General features: G+C 31.3%; 1 protein-coding gene across 2 annotated transcripts in view; it reads right to left on the reverse strand.

Moving 5' to 3' along the window:
• The window catches only part of LOC126740697 (uncharacterized), a 230480-nt gene that overhangs the window by 189673 nt on the left and 25622 nt on the right, over positions 1–15185 (reverse strand). Inside the window, exon 1 of one of the 2 annotated variants that reach the window (XM_050446831.1) lies at positions 14103–14240. The exons of the other annotated variant lie outside the window; for it this stretch is intronic. The gene's annotated coding sequence lies outside the window, so the exon portion shown is untranslated. Of the gene's footprint in view, positions 1–14102; positions 14241–15185 lie in introns of those variants that run through there. 2 annotated transcript variants of the gene reach the window in all.

Below are 15185 nucleotides of genomic sequence, written 5' to 3' on the forward strand. Positions count from 1 at the left end.
GGCTCATTTTCTACACTGTACTTTAGGTGAAGGTAATGAATTAATAAATACATTTTCAAGTTTTCTGCGGCTTCAAAGAGTAACCGCGCTTTGTTTAAGATTTTGTAATAATTCTCGATTGAAAGGGGGTGAGAGATAAAATGGAAATTTAACGGTAAATGAATTAGAGAAGGCTTTGTGGGTTCTTTGCAAAATTTCTCAGGCTTCTGATTTTCCAGAAGAACTTAAGGCGTTAAAAAATAAAAAACTGATTTCACGATCAAGTAAGTTAATTTCATTAAATCCTTTTTTGGATGATAATAATGTTTTGCGTGTAGGTGGGCGCATTGGAAAGGCTTTAATTTCATATGATAAAAAATTTCCTATTATTTTAGATAATAACAATTTTAGTAAGTTAATAATAGAATATGAACATAAAAAGAATTTGCATATGGGCGCCCAAAATTTATTAGCGAACATTCGTTACAGATTTTGGATTTTGGGTGGTATTAGTGCGGTCAAAAGAGTACTGCGTAAATGTATTGTATGTTTTAAGGTTAATGCCTCTAGCATCCATACTTTGATGGGTGAACTGCCTGAGCGGAGAATTTCACCTGCTAGACCTTTTTTTACTTGTGGCGTGGACTACGCAGGTCCCTTTAACATAAAGACTTCAACTTTGCGAAATAGCAAAATTTTAAAGGCTTACCTATGTGTGTTCATTTGTTTCGTTACGCGAGCCGTTCATTTAGAAGTCGTTTCCGACCTCTCAACTAGCGCCTTTTTAAATGCTTTTAAAACGGTTTATTAGCCGGCGTGGCAAATGCCAAACTATATTTTCTGATTGTGGCACAAATTTTGTGGGCGCTAACCACGAAATGAGGGATTTTATGAATTTAATTAATAATGAAAATTTTAATAATAAGGTGATCAAACAATTGTCTCAAGATGGTATAAATTGGAAGTTTATACCGCCTCGATCCCCTCATTTCGGTGGTTTGTGGGAGGCTGCGGTAAAACAGGCAAAATACCATTTAAAACGCATTGTAGGCAATGCAACCTTAACTTTTGAGGAGTTGACAACAGTTTTTACTCAAATTGAGGCCTGTATGAATTCCCGGCCGCTTAGCGCTTTATCTAATGATCCAAATGATCTTTCGCCGTTGACTCCGGGACATTTTTTAATTGGAGACTCGTTGGTGGCTCTTCCGGAGTCTGATGTGAGTGAAGTGAATCCGAATAGGTTGAATAGATTTCAGTATGTGAAACAGCTGGTTCAGCATTTCTGGAATCGCTGGCAAAGGGAATGCCTCAGTGAACTAATTAGACGTTCTAAGTGGGATCAAGTTACTGGTCCAACCATCAAAATTGGTGACTTAGTGTTGTTAAAGGAAGAAAATCTACCGCCTTTAAAGTGGTCCCTAGGTCGGGTTTTAGAATTATATCCGGGCAGTGATAATATAACTCGGGTTGTGTTGGTCAAGACTGACCATGGTAATTTTAAGCGCGCTGTAGCCAAATTGTGCATTCTGCCACTGGCTTAATTTGTAAATAGTTAGTACCCTTTTAGTGAATAAGAATAATATGTTAAGTTGTAGATTAAGTTCTTTTTAAATTGAAATTATTCATATTAGGATTAATTTTTTTGTTGAAAGAAGGTAATTCTTTCAAGGCCGGCGGTATGTTGCGTAATTCAATTTAAATCGACAAAAAATATAAACAAAATTTATTTTAATTTGTTACGCCACTGTTCTTCACGGCGGCGCTATCCAGAGAGTAGTGAGTCGAGTAGTCGTCGGTGACGAGTAGTCTTCGATCCATGTCAAGAGGAAATGTTGCCCTTGATTTGCAATAATGTGCATGTGTAATAATTAGTCTTTAATTGGGGTTGTAATGGGATTGGGGTGAATTGGTCCTAAATAAAGTGTAGTGCAAGTGACATTGGGTTTTATTGGCCCAGTGAAATGGATATCAATACGAGAAATAGAAAATAGATAACGGGTGGAATTCTCGAAGTCCCCCACAAACATCGAGTCCACCTGCCTACCCCAAGGACGTCGCTGTATCGGGACTCATTCATCTGGAGAACATCTTCTTTGTGGAATGGGCTTCCACCTCACATATTTCCCGACGCATACAACCTGCAGCGATTCAAGATAAATGCCCACAAATATCTTCGCGCAAGCACCACTCCAAGAGTGACATAGGACTTTCCTCTTGTGCTTGTGTTTACCATAAAAAAAAAAAAATCTCTGAAGCAATATTCAAACCTTTTAAAGCAAAAATTGTAATTTTTTATTTTTTTTTAAATCGGGTTTTACTTATTTTTATTTTAATTTTTTTCCACTTAGTTGAGTGTGATTTTAAACTTTTTCCAGGTGGTTTAAGTCATTTTATCACCTTTAAATAAAACATCAACTGTCGAGAATTAATTTCTTCAAAAATTAAAAAAAAATCTACATTTATCAAACGCAAATTAACGACAATAAAAAAACGATTTCAACTGACCGGAAATTAATTTTAAACCTTTAAATACATATGTATACATGATAATTATAACGTTTTATCAAATATTATATAAATAAATATAGCTATTGACTATCTCCAAAAAACAATACTTAATTAGCTCCCAATTAAGCATAAAGTTAATTATAAATTTGACGTGTATACAATTTATTTAGTGCATAACTTTATTGGACACAATTCGCATTTGCTTAAAAATAATAACTTTTTATTAATGCTTGAATAAGCCACCCCCGGTTATTGGTTCTTTACAACCCCAGCCATAATAAAAAAACGAAAACCTGCCCCCAGAGCGGTTTTATGCATTTTTATGGACTCGCCCTAGAGTTTTCCAGATCAAATTTAAAATGATATTTTTCTATTATGTCCCCTTGTCAAAACTTCCTCTTCCATTATAAATTAATTAACCACAGTTTCGCATGTTTAAAGTAGTTTCAATTAAACTTTGAGAGGCACATGAGTTTATACATGCATATCGAGCCCCACTAACTGGAACAAATAGATTAGAGGCTTTGAGGTTATGTTTAATTGGCTGAAAGTTATTAATTGAAGTACGAATTTCTAAGGAATCCCCAAAAAGTGTTTATTTTTCGGTAATACATTTTTAGCGCACTCTTAATTGTTTTTTAATAATAAATAGATTTGTTTTTTGCTTAATTAAAATAATAAAATACAAGTTAGGGTAAAAAAGGTTTCGAGCCCTGAAAATGGCCAAAATCGTCGATAATATACGAATATTTAAACCTTAAAAATATGTATATTCAGATAAATTAAATACATTTTGAGTTATATGTACATATCAACTTTATATTGTGAATATTTATTATTATTAAAAAATATTTACTTAATTTACTGAACTCGTGATTATCGATTTTAAATTTTTTTTAATTATAAATATTTTGATAATAACGAGGTTATTCTTCATATTATTGTGAAGTTTAGTAACTCAAACTCAAAAATGCTTTATTGTCAATATAAACATAGAAGTTGTAGACAAAGCCAATAAACTGCACATAAAAGGAATAAAAACGAGAAACTAATTTAAAATAAAATAAAATTATATAAAACTTTAAAAAATACTTAAATGCTAATCCTTAAAAAATTCACTTAAACTATAGTACGCTTTACTAGCAAGAAATATTTTCGTCCTTGTACGTAGGCTTTTTTCAGTCTTAAGTTGTCTTATTTCTAGTGGAAGTTTATTAAACAGCTTTCTACCTGATAGAGCTACGGACAAGTTCAAAATGAGGAATGGGTAGCCTCAACAAATAATTTTGTTGCGTATTATAGTGGCTTCCTAAGTGGAGTTCCTGTTTATATTTTCTAAAAACTAAGCAAACTGTTTCCAAAATAAAGATACAACACAGGGTTAAAATATTATGACTTATAAAAAGCGGGCGACATGAGTCACGAGGCTTGGCCCCACATAGATATCTAATGGTCTCTAATAACTCCTTTTCTGGAGTACAAACACTGAACTAAAAAGTGAATTTGAACATGAACCCCAAAAGCAAATTCCATATCGAAGGTGCGACTCGATAATCGCGAAGTATGCAGATCTGGCGATGGAGAAATTAAGACTGGTGGCAATAACCCTTAGGGCGTAGCAGCCTGATGAGACTTTTCTACATACATTCACAATATGGTCTTCAAATTTAAGGAACTTGTCTATGGAAAGACCCAAAAACTTACTGAACGGTGGCATGGTGATGGCTTCATTATTTAAACATATATCATTTGTATTAGATTTAAAATTAAGGATATTTGTTTTGGAAACATTAAATGTCAAAAAATTTGCATCACACCAGTCTTTTAATTTTAACAAATCTGCACGTATATTGGCCTCCATTTGAGAAACATCAGAGTCGTGCAAGAGGATGGTGATATCATCGGCAAACAATGTAAATTTGCCAGTTACCTGCAGTTGTGGCAGATCGTTCACATAAATTAGAAAAAGTACAGGACCAAGTACTGATCCTTGCGGAACACCAACATTTATATTAAGTTCCTTAGAGATACCACCATTAAATTTGACAGCCTGGACACGATTTGATAAGTAGGAACGAAACCACTCAAGGGCAGTTCCTCTGAAACCATAGAGCTCCAGTCTGTGACTCACGCAGTCAAATGCCTTGGACAAATCACAGAATACCGCTGCTGCAACTTCACCGACATTCAGTCGGTTGTACAGGTGCTCTAGAAAGCTAAAAATAGCATCATTTATGCTCACAGACTCACGAAAGCCAAACTGCTGAAGACTCAATAGGCCAAACCTATTTAAAAATGAAACCATCCTCATCTTAACGAGCCGTTCCACTATCTTGGCTAAAGTAGGCAATAACGCTATAGGTCTAAAGTTACGACAGTCGCAATCGCCACCCTTGTAAAAAGGAACAATCATTGCTCTTTTTAAGCACTCTGGGAAAACTCCAGACATAAATGAAAAGTTAATTGACTCGGCCAAGACTTGCAAAGCAACAAGAGGTAAAGCAGAAAATATTTTAAGAGAAAGCCCATCCCAACCTGATGAACTCTTATTCTTAATATTAACCATTAACTGTTTAAGCTTTTCTACACTTGTGGGGGCAAAAAAGAAAGATTCGGCTACTACCACATTGCTGAGATAGCTCCTGGGATCTATTTTTTGTAAGAGATTGGCTACAAGGTTACTAGCAATATCACAGTATAAGGAATTGAGGACATTGGAATCTAAGGTACTTGGAATAACCAAGACATTATTTTTGCCCCTTAGCTCATTTAAAATCTTCCAAGACTCTTTTGCTCTGTTGGAGGAATTATTTATCCTCCTTTGAAAGTAGGTCTACTTAGCCATTTTGATTGAGTTTCTGTAAATCTTGCGGTATCTGTTATAATAATTTAAAAAGGTTGCATTGTTCATAGCGTATTTCCTAATGTAAAAAAGAGAGCGCATATTTTTCCCAGATACTCGTAAACCCTTAGTATACCAAGGTTTTCTATTTCGTTTCTTAATATTGACAACAGGAAAGGCAGTATTAAAATTGTTTAATACTATTTGATGAAAGCTATGCAGTGGGTTAACAGTAGTCAATACATTATTCCAACTTGACATATTGCAAAGCAAGGAGAATTTGCGGAATTTAGCTCTAGTATAAAGTCTATCGCGTGCAAACTTATTCTCATTAGCTGCACTATTAAGCTTTACTAATCCCACTATTGCCTCATGGTCAGACAAACCGGCATTGATTGTTGTACACTGATTTTTGTGTTGGTTAAAATAATCTATCAGTGAGGAAGAAAATGCTGAAATCCGGGTTGGCTGATCCACGTGCATCCTAAAATTAAATGAGTTTAACAGATTAAAAAGCATTCGATTTGATCCATTAGATTTGTCTAAAAAATTTACATTAAGATCGCCAGTCAGAATCAACATCGCATTAACCGAAATTTCACTTAAGAGGATCTCCAACTTTTCTAAAAACAAATCTAAATTACCAGATGGAGATCGATACAATCCTAAAATATACAAATTTAACTTACTGCTAAATACAATAGAAAACTCGCACACCTTTTCAATCAATAGATGATCAAACCTGTCAATGGTAATAAACACAAATTTAGTTAAAAAAGCTTTCTCTAACATAATAAGAGTACCACCATGTGTATATTGCTTGCGTGAAAATTTGGAAATTAGTACATAACCAGGGATATCAATAGGCTCGTCAGACCTTAACCAGTGTTCAACAAGAATTAACACACTAGGAAAGTTAACCGATTCTAAAAATAGTTCCAATTCGCTAACTTTTAAACGCACAGATTGAACATAAGAAATGCTAGGGAAACTTGATTATGGTGGGAGTTTCTATTAAAAAAGAAAATCCAATAGCAAGGGTGTCTATAGATTGGTCTAGTTGAGGCGTAACCGAAGATCAAGGGTGTATCGCTGATTATCCCACTATTGTTAATACCTAAAGATGCTAATACTAATTTGGCTGGCAGAAAAGTATTTTTAACATATAAAGATAAAAGTTTGCACATAGATTTGGCAGAGTGACGGTACCTAAAATTTTGTCTGACATCAATAATTATTCTCACAGGAAAGTTACGGTTATAGATGAAAGAATTCATAAAATGAATTGTATTGTAATATCTGCTTTTTGAACACTTATTAAAATCGCATTTAATACAAACAATTACATTAGTGATCCTGCCCATTGATAGCAAGGATTTTATTTGGGAAAAAGATGGCAATGTACAAGAAAAATCAAGACAAACAACAAAAACATTATTCTTCGTATAGTTAACAATTAGCGGAAACGCATAATTACATAAGGTCTGGGCTGTAACATTACTAAACACATAACCACAGGTGTTGTATGACGAGCTCAGAATACCTAAGAGAAGAGAAAAGAAACCTCTAGCACTAGAATCACCATAAATTAGTACATTTGATTTTGCTAGTGGGTTGAAATGCGCTTTTGCTAAGCAGTTTGTAGATTTTGATTGAAGATTTGTAGTCGTCAAATCTTTTAAGTTACTGCTAGCGTTTCTATTTAGAGACAGAATATCCTTCTCCGCTTCAAGAGTTTTAATTGATGTTAACATGTGCGTATTAATACAATTTAAACTTTCAATCTCTGTCTGCATACTCTTAATCTTGTAAATGAGTAAAAAGTGGTTTTAAGACTTTTAAAGAATATTTACAACTATGTAATTAAAAAAAAAAGTAAAAAATTGTCTAAGGTCATCTTAGTAACTCGAGGAACATTCACATGAATACAAAATTATTTATCATTCAGATTGCATGAATATGCTTTTTGTAATTTAACGAATTAATTTTAAGTGAAAATAAACGTTACTTTTAAGCAAATATTCAACACTAAAAAATAAATATATTCACGTAATGTAAATAAATTTGGAGAATAAATTATTCACGTAACTTAAGGCGGTGGAAATTAAAAAAGTCCTAATAGAAAATGAATATTTAAAAATAGGAAATGAAAAATGATTCATGTGAAAAGATGAAATGTGTTAGGAATAGTTTATGCAAAAAAGATGTGAATAAAGAATTACTCTTGAATTAATATTGAAAAAGTGTTAATTTTAAATGAATTTTTAATTCAATAATAACCAGGTTATTCATGTGGAATTAAGTAGTTAAAATACTAAATGAATATTTATAAATATGAAATAAAAAACAAATATGTAAAAATGGCCTAAGGCCATCTTAGTAGCTCAAAAAATAATTACGCAAATATATAATTATATACGATAAAACATATATTTAAAAAAAATTGTATTTAACAAAAAAAATAAGGGCTAAAATTTAACAAAAGAGCTTAAAATAAAATGAATCATTAAAAATCGAAATAAAGAAATTATTCATATAAAAAGAAATAAATGAGTAGGGAATCTGTGAGCAAAAGAGATCGAATATATATAAATTACAATAAATTCTTATGCCTAATTTATAATAATTTTTTATAAAAAAAATTAAAATCTTATTAGATTAACAAAAATGTTAATAATCGATAAATATGAGTAAAAAATAGGTCTATAACTATGAAAGTACAAAAATACCATGTTAAAGGAATATTGATTAGATACAAATTTGAAATTAAAAACAGATATGTAAAAAATAGCCTAAGGCGATCTTAGTAATCCAAAGAATATTTAAGTGAACATAAAATTATTCCCATAAAAATATTGAATATCTAATTATTTATGTTGTTACGTCTTATAAGTGAAAAAAAAAGTTTGACGAATTGAGAATAAATATTTTAAATTTTGGAATGATATAAATATGACTAATATTTAACAATATATTAATGAAAATTCCTGAAGTAATATAAATGATTTAGTTAGGGGTTTAGAGTGCTAAAGGTCGTAAAATGCGTCGATATGAAACGAATATTTAGAGTATATATATATATATATATATATATATATTTACGTAAAAGGGATACATTTTTAATAAAAAATTTATTTACATAAGAAACTAAACGTTTAAATAAGATTTAAATATAATAAAAAATAATATTAATTATTTTTATTAATATTATTTCATTTAGTTTTCTTTATTAAAAAAGTTATTAAGAAAGAAGAATGTATTTATAAGTAAATGAATTGAAATTGGTTTTAAGTTCATGAGAATAATAAATGCTGTTAGGACAATAGAAGATAAATAACGCGCAAAAACCCAATATTCAATATGTATGAATAAAGAATTATTTTGAATATTAAAAAATTCTAAAGCCCATCATTATTCAACTAAAAAGGAATACATTTAAAGTGTAGAACAATTTATGAATAAATGGTCTTGATGCCACAAAAAACTGAATTTTAATTGAAATTTGATGATAACGCTGTTATTCACTGAAAACCAAATGTGGTAATTTTACAGCAAATTTAGTAGGTCATATGTTGCCAGCAAAAGAAGTGGTAAACTTATTTTAGTACTGTAAATTTAAAATATCTGTAAATGTGAATTTTTTGTTTTGTACTTTTACTGCGGTCTTCTGTAAAACGTAAGCAATAATTATAGTAATTTTTAAGCAATATTACTAAATATTTACTGCAGTCTTGTACTTTTACAATGGTTTTAATGCAAATTCAACGATTATATCCGTAAAAATCCTGTAAAAAAGTTAAGCATTTTTCAGAGACCCTGTAAATTTACTATAATATTTTTGGTTAAAAAATGCTGGTATGTTTTCTGTGTTTCTATTTTTTATTTAGATATAATATATTTTTGCTGTAATATTTCTTAAATAAAATTTGTTTAAAAATTGTGAGATTATCCCAAACTAAAAGCTTTTTTGAAAAAATAAAAATATATTTCCTTATACATTTATTTAAACATATCTTAACATAACAAATTTATTTTGTAGTGAAACAAAGGATAGAAGATAAACTTAATGGAATTAACCTTAAAATATTAGGATTTATTAAGCTATAACATATATATACATGCTTACATGCAGGAAAAACAATATGGGCCCCTTATTGTGTTCGCTTTTTGAACTAGATGTTTTGTTAAAGTAATGTTTAAAAGCTTATTTTCACTAAGTTTATTTTTAATGGTACATATACTAAACGAATGTAAACAAAACAATGTGAACATCCTTATTAATACAAATTTTAATATAATTCCAAAACTTAAGCGATTCCATATTTCTTGACTTTTAGGTTTGATGTTCTTAAAAAAAGAAAAAACCGTAAGCTATTAAAAAATTATACAGATCGTGTTATCGTGAGCTACGTATTACCCAAAATAATGGCAACACCGCTTGGTTGCGGCTTGCAGGCGGCGGAATTTTTCGTTTTTATTTTTTGAACCAGGAGTCAGCAGACCTCACTTGGCTATGTTACTGCACGTTGCATTAATAATTTTTGACCGTTATTTTCGTGTTTTTTTCACTATGGCTGTTTATACCCCTTTCGAAAGAGTTCAACTAATTAAATGGTTTTATGGAGGCAATTCGGCAGTACAATGTAGAGATTTGTTTTCAGTGACATTTGAGAATAGACCGACTCCTTGTGCAAAAACGGTTTTAAATGTGGTTACAAATTTTGAGACATCTTTTTGTCTTCAAGATTGTAAAAAATGCCACATAAAACGTCAAGAACCATCTGTTGGAGTGGTCCAGGATATAGAACGGCGGGAAGAAATTATTAAATGGCCTCCTAGATCTCCAGATTTGTCTCCAAATGACTTTTATCTGTGGGGTTACCTTAAGCAGACCATTTACAAGCATGAATTTAGTAGGCCAACAAATTTAGAGGAGTTGCGATATAAAATTGTCGAAGGTGCCAATTCCATTTTACCTGAAACTCTTTTGGAGGTGCGAAATAGCTTTTACGATAGGTTAAGTTTTTGTTTAGCGAAAGAAGGCGGTTTATTTGAGCCTTTTATTTAAAAAATGATATATTGTTAAGTTTGTTTATTAGAGTTTTATTTCTGATTTTTATCAGAGTTGATATTTTATTTTTTATTAGAATACCTCTTTAATTTTCATTATGCAAAACACAGCATATTAAACATTTTAAGATTATAATCCTATGCGGGTTTTACACATTGTCATGTCTGTAAAACCCGCATTAGAATAAATATTTTAAAAATGCCTGGATTTTCGCGTAATATTTTAGGACATTTTGTCGCCAAACGAAGCAACTCCCATGAAAGTCAGATGTTTACTAATCCCGTCCTCGGGCCGGCCGGGGCGGTGATCTGTCGCAGGCACTCGTACACGCGCGACGTTGCAAAATTTCGCCTCTATACGGTTTCCTATAAGTAACGAACGAAAACACGATCTGTATATTTACAGCCTGTACTTACGTCAAATTGATAACAAAAAGTCGACAAATCTTCTTTAAAGTAATGTGCCAGTATCCTCAGTGACTGCAGCATGATTTCGTCCTGATCTTCGTCAAAAATGGTAAACTTCTTATACTTAGCTTTTTGGGTCAGCTTTGGAAAATGCCAAAATATAGCTTTTTTAGTAAACAGGCCATTCTTTTTTAATACTCCCAATTGTAGGCGGATCAGTATTTGTTAGGAAATCTCTTTATTTGTTTCTTCTAACAAATCTTTAAACTTGGTGTGGTCCAATACTATTAATAATTACTTTCGAATTACTAGCATCATTTTCTATTAGTGGTTTCCACGTTAATGCAGAGCACCCAGCATTTCTAGTAATGAGTTTCTTGTGAATTTTTTTGCAGGAACGTTTGGTCTAATAAAATAACCTATTTTCTTGGTACCTCTATTCATATACCAATTTCGATCTTGCATTTGGCTTACTAAGATGCAAGCTGCCTAACATTCGAATTTACAGGTATCTGTGATGTTATAATAATGTAAGCAGGGAATTTTAACCGTATTTAAATCAGTTTTACGGGCTTCTGTAATTTTCGTGACGCTCTGTAAGAGTGCCGTGTTTTTTAACCATATGGATTACTTTTTATGCAAAATGGCTATATCGAGAGTAAAAAAGCTGTGATTTTCCTAAATCTAGTATCATTTAGGTTAATTTAATAAATATAATAAATTCACATTTTGATTCTGACATGGTTAATTTGCTTTAATTATAACAGTTAATACTGCTGTAAGATTGACGGACACATTTAGAGTGTTGATGTAAAATTACAGAAGTTAATAAAAAATAGTTCTAAAAAGACTATAAAAGTTAAAAAAACCACAATAACATTAAAGGAATATTTACAAATTTAAAATAATGTAAACATGAATATTATTTAATAATATTTTGATGAATATTATGCTAAGAAGAATTAAATGGGTTAATTTTTGGGTCTTAGTAACCATAACAACAGAAATGATTAACAAATAATTCATAAACAATAAAAATTATGTATGCAAAAAAAATTAACTAGTCTCAAGCCGGACAACTCAAACAAAATTTTCATAATTTTGTAGTGTGTAAACACAAAAACAAAATACTCCGTCCTCTATTAATCCAACCAAAATTAATTAAAATTGTATGAAGATCGGCCCGCACACACGCCACTGGTAAATAAAATTAATAATTTTTGCACAAAAAGATGCGTCTTGATTAACTGTCTAAACGTGCCAAATTTCATTAAAATATCTAAAGTGGTTTAAGAAAAATAAAAAAAAATGATTTTTTTAATTAGAATTTTGACACCCTGTAATTTTTTAACGAATCATTTTTCGAATATTATTTAAAATAGCAAACTTATTATTTTTTCTTTCTACGTCGGCCATTTAATTTTCCGCCATCGAAACCGGACCACCCTCTATATTATTATTCTCATATCATTTATAGTTAAAATATTTTTTTACATTTTTAATTAAGAATGTTAATTAAAAATACATGAAAAATGTATAAAAATAAAGACAAATCTAGCAGTCTAAAGTCAGATTATCCCAACAAAGGGCTGCCGTCAATATTTAATTAAAAGTTAAACGTGATTCTTCACAAGTTCATCGGGAAAGAGTAGTATCGAAGGGTTTAATGAGATTAACTGTCACATTTTTAATGAGACTCGCCCCGGCAAGATTCTTAGATAAAATGTACGGTTAGGTCAATGTCTATCTTTAATTAGATTTAAAAAAAAATACAAAAAGTGTAAACAAAGCCACAATATAACGTGTTCGAAATCTCAATCAATTTCTCTATTGAGACAAAATTTCCACGAACTCAATAAATGTTTGAGGTAGAAGAAGCGTTTTCCACAAAAAAGGTCGAGAAAGAAACGCTCTTTTTTGAACCTAAACCCTTGTATATTTGCGAATATTCCAGTTTAAAGAAAAAAACACTCCAAAATAAACCAGGGTCGCATATGTGTCCCTTTGTCGAAGTTCACCCCTAAAGATTCCTTTACCGTTAATTTAACGGAAATAAACCTACCCACTCGCATTGGATTCCATGCCGAATGTTAATTGGCCTGTGTTTATCGCACTAGGGAAGCACAAATGGCAATAACATAGCCCCAATCGATCATTTACGAGCCCAAGTTTGGGAATGAAAGTTATCGTTCGGCATGGATAGGTTTAGATAAGGCAGTAACCTAGTTGGTTTCAAGCAATTTAAATCTTTTATGCTGTAAACCTACTCAATTCTTATATGATATTACTTGTTGATTATTATATCAATATCTTAATCAATCGAATCGTGGAATTAAATGACAATTTATGATAGTGATTTCAATTATGTGTGGAACTGAAGAAATAATTTTTGAATGTTGCTTTTTCTACAGAGTTAACGGACTCACTTTCTATATAATATTCTCCTAAGTTTTAAATGTGTTATTATTTATTGATTTAAATAATAAACCAAGCAGTTGATATTTTCAATTGTCTCGCAATCAATACAGATTTTTTTAAAAGGTTTTCAGCCTAAAATCAATAAAATGTTAATATGATTTAGATATCTTCCAATATCAGTTGGACCTGAAATTGTTTAAAATATTTAAAAAATTATTGATGGTACTAAGTCTAGACTGAACAAAAATCAACTAAAAGATAATCAGAATGAATTGGGAGAATAGCAAATCAAGTAAAAATGTTTATTCATATCACCCCAAAATTGATGAATAAGTTTTAATAATTCAGCTAATATCGTTTCAAACTCCAAAATTGATTAAATAAAGAATCATCCTGATGGTGATTAATTGAATCATAATAATAAAATTATGTAAAATTTAATTAATTTTAAGTCCCGGTTTAATTTCTAGTTGAACTCAAAAGACAAAAAAAAAGGAGACAACAAAGTTAATTAACCGGAGTAAGCCATTTTTCACTGCTGCACCTCGCTAATAAAGGTAAGACAAGGGTAAGGCCACAAGACAACGCGAGAGAACAAAACTTTTTAAGTAATATAAATGGTTGATGTCATGCAGAATAGGAAAAAAGTGGTTCAGGGCGGTTTTTTGTCAATTAATTTAAAAGAAAGATTACATCAACTTTCCAATAAATTGAGGTTAAAATCACCAGACAAGACTCCTTAGGGGTATGAGACGTCGTAGGGTAAAAACTTTTGAATTTTATTTCTAATTTTTATGCAATAATTTGTCATATTTTAACTAACAGGAGAAACGTGTCTTAGATAAATGTAAAATCTCCTAATTCCTGTACTTACCCTTAAGAAATAACACTTAAGCTCAGTAGTTGAGCCCTCCGAAGAAGAAGTGTAAATTTACACATTTATCTCTCGGTACGGAGTTTACGTAGTTGTAACGGAATAACGCGCGTTTTCTCGCTTCTGGAGCGACGAACGTTTGGGACGGAGAACGCGCTCTAACTGAAACAGATGGAAAGACCGAACTCGCGAGTCTGGATTACCGGGAATAAGGCGCATCCGGATTATGTCCAGGAAAAGAAGGTATTCGGACGTTAGTTTTCAACTCAAACTCAAAGAATGCTTTATTGTCAATGACAACATATAGTTTTTAACAGTCCACGTTTGACAACAGCGTATAACTAAGGCAAGAATGATACAGCCGTTAAATTTAGGCAGAGTACTGTCTAGTTGTGATTTGTTGAAGTAGTATAATTTCTTTTGTAATTTAGCCATTATCATCACAAAAACGTATTTGATTCTCTTCATCGGTAAATCATTATTCAACGTCTTTACTAGTGCCTCTTAGAACATTGAATACACTAGAATAAACATTGGCTGCTTGGGATTGAGCTCAACATCTACACAGGGGCAGAGGGGATATTTTGTTGTTAAACATGCTTAGTATTCCATGTTGCCAGTGATTACTCAATTTTAACAGAGGAAAATAAAGTGAGATAATAAATTATTTATTATAATTAACAGAAACTGAATTGCATTCTTTATTATAAAGCAAAAGAAAAAGTAAAATCCGTTTAATAACCAAAACTATTTTGTACTATATTTACACTAAACACTAATAATTAGTATTTTTAATTTAGATTCTTTAAATCACCAAATTTCCTTACACAGCGACAACGCTGTAGATTTTGCCCAGAAATAATATGGCGATAAAGGTATTTGGCAATGTGGCGCTCGTTGTTTATAGTCGAAATTATACCCCATTTGTAATTACGTCATTTTTGTTTATCTTTGTTTAGCATATTCCAAACAGCGTCGATAATAAACTTTTGAAAAAAATTGGTGTCTGATTATTCATCTTTTATATACTAGGTTATGTGAAATATCCGTCACTGTCAATCAAAAATATTGGTTTGTCAACTT

This window comes from Anthonomus grandis, chromosome 1 (assembly GCF_022605725.1).
Source record: "Anthonomus grandis grandis chromosome 1, icAntGran1.3, whole genome shotgun sequence".
Taxonomy (NCBI): domain Eukaryota; kingdom Metazoa; phylum Arthropoda; class Insecta; order Coleoptera; family Curculionidae; genus Anthonomus; species Anthonomus grandis.